This window comes from Montipora capricornis, chromosome 1, assembly GCF_036669925.1.
Source record: "Montipora capricornis isolate CH-2021 chromosome 1, ASM3666992v2, whole genome shotgun sequence".
Taxonomy (NCBI): domain Eukaryota; kingdom Metazoa; phylum Cnidaria; class Anthozoa; order Scleractinia; family Acroporidae; genus Montipora; species Montipora capricornis.
In genome coordinates this window covers 11,839,968-11,842,467 of record NC_090883.1, presented here as the reverse complement: position 1 = coordinate 11,842,467, position 2,500 = coordinate 11,839,968, and the positions used below count along the sequence as shown (strand labels likewise).

The window sequence follows — 2,500 nt, the reverse complement described above, 5'->3', positions numbered from 1 at the left end:
CAGTGAAAAACTCTGACCAGGGTGGGTATTGGACTGTGTGCTACACGGTCAACGTTTGCAAAAACGTAATCCTTCCTTGTACTTGTACATGTTTATTGTTCATCCAATTCTCGGATTCACATGCAAAATTTCTCTAACAATTTCGTCCAGGGAGGTATTATCTATGTCAGCAAATGATTATGTTAAGCTAGTGACCCCAAACTCTTTCCTCCGCCTCCGCAAAGTTCTTTCGGAAACACGAAGGTTTCTTGCTATGGCAGCCCAGCGAAATCCAGCTACATTACGAAGTACTTCCAACAAATCTTCTGAAATATCGAGCCTCGGGCGGCCTGGAACACCTGATTTCACAGCACCCACTCTGGGAGTTTAAAGTTGTTCTTCCTCCTCTGCGTGCAAAGCAAAATAAGATAAGTCCTCGCAATGTTGCCTCTGTTGGCTGACAGTAAATAAGAGAGTGTCGAGGTCAGTTGTATTTCGGACCAATACGAAGCACAAAACGCTCAGAGTTCTTTCGAAACCGTCGAGGTGTCGCGAAAGGAATTCAGCAGAATCGAACGACAAGCTTAAATGAAAGCACTAATAAGTCTTGCAAAGAACGAAAGAATTCGTAATGGGTGAGCTGGTTTCTCACCGACATTTTTATACACCTCAAAACAACACGTCACGCTAGTGACAGGAAGGTCTTAAGGCCATAATAATTACCATATATGAAGTACCTACGTGCTAGCAGCTGACCAGCTTTTGAAAGTTATATTTATATTTTTGTACGGTACGGTCGATTTATATGTATGCGGTTGGATTGATATTTTTGTAAGTTCGATTTCTTTTTGCACGGTTCGGTTTATTTTTAGACGGTTCGATTGATATTTGTGTAAGTTCGATTTATAAGTATGCGGTTCGATTTATCTTTGTAGGGTTCTATTTATTTTTCGCTGTTTTGATATTAAATGAACGAGTTTCGCTTTATTTGTGCGCGTTTAATATTGTACGAACGCGTTTTCAAGATTTTGTCCGTAACGGAACGCCATAGTTTTGGGAAAATGTTGAAGAGCTTTCCGTCGCAAATTAGTTTTAATTGTTCAAGGTAAGTTATTTGTTTCAAAATTGCTCTGTCGTCGTGCTGTTTATGAATGTTTACATCTTTAAATTACCCATGAGAATACGCTTTTTATTAACTGGAGATTGAATGTACTTTGTATAGCGACCTTTAGCCGGTAACTGTAGCTACTAATCAGTCGCTATTTCTTTTGTTCGCGTTTTATAGCAGTACAGTGATTTTTGTAACTCTCGTGTTTATGTTATTCATGATTGTTCAAAAGTTGTATTTTTGACAAATAAAGGTTGTTAAAAATGTGTTCAACTTCATGGGTGCAGAAAATTCATTCCCAACCGCAGAAATTAGTTTATTTGTAAATCTGTTCTGCAAAAAGACACGTGTTCCCGTTGCATCTTTACACAAGCCAAGTAAACATGACCATGAAAGTTATGGAGCCGCAAAAGTAGAGACTTTCTAGAAAGACAGGCTAAAGACAAATTAACACATCTGTCAACAAACTTGAATTCCGCATAATCACCGATAGCAGGAAAGCCGAGATTTCGTCATGTGAAAGAAGAAGAATCAAGACATCATCGGACACATTTGTCTTTGGTGGTATTTTAGTTTACGGGGAAATATAACATCATGTTCGGAAAAGTCGCAGACCAAGGATACCATTGTGTATTTCTTAATCTTTCATATTCTTCATGTACTTCACGATTTGCTCTAACATGCTTGTGTTCAATTTTTATAAGAGCGTAGATACCTTGTAATGTTTTCGCAGGACTTATTGCAACATATATTTGACCATAGTTAAAGCTTCTTTGTTTGTTAAGATGAAAGCTTATTACTATTCTATCCATTGTCAGTCCTTGTACTTTTTCGACAGTGCAAGCCCATGCTAATGTAATTGCAAACTCTGTTCTTTGTCATGATCTCAGGTAATGATAGCTTATTAGGTCTTACTTTTATCTTTGCCAAGATGGGTTCAATAGCTACTACATGTACTTTGTTTTCTTTGGCATATATTGAGTATTGCTATTATTTATCATGTTTTGTCCTGCTTCATCATGATCAAACTTAATGAATATTTTCATTGCTGTGCCAATCTGACCATTGATCAATCTATCTGAGATGTCAATCAATGATGAAATGGTATATGAAATGAATCATATATGAACTGCGGATATGAAATCAAGTGAAGCTATGATCTTCGCAGTTATGAACGCAATTTTTACAATTGCGTAGAGAAGCCTGAAAAATTCAGAACTTCAACGGGGTTTGAACCCGTTACCTCGCGATTACGGTGCGACGGTCTAACCAACTGAGCTATGAAGCCACTGATGTTGGGAGCTGGTCATTTGTGGGTTCTAATGGTCCCGTGAGGAATGAATCAATGATGAAATGGTATATGAAATGAGTCATATATGAACTGCGGATATGAAATCAAGTGAAGCTATGATC

The 2,500-nt window shown here is 37.8% G+C and overlaps 1 protein-coding gene across 4 annotated transcripts in view; it reads left to right on the top strand.

Annotated features, from left to right (window-relative positions):
* Positions 1–2,500, top strand: part of LOC138053445 (WD repeat, SAM and U-box domain-containing protein 1-like) — a 73,862-nt gene that overhangs the window by 47,879 nt on the left and 23,483 nt on the right. The gene's annotated exons all lie outside the window — the stretch shown is intronic.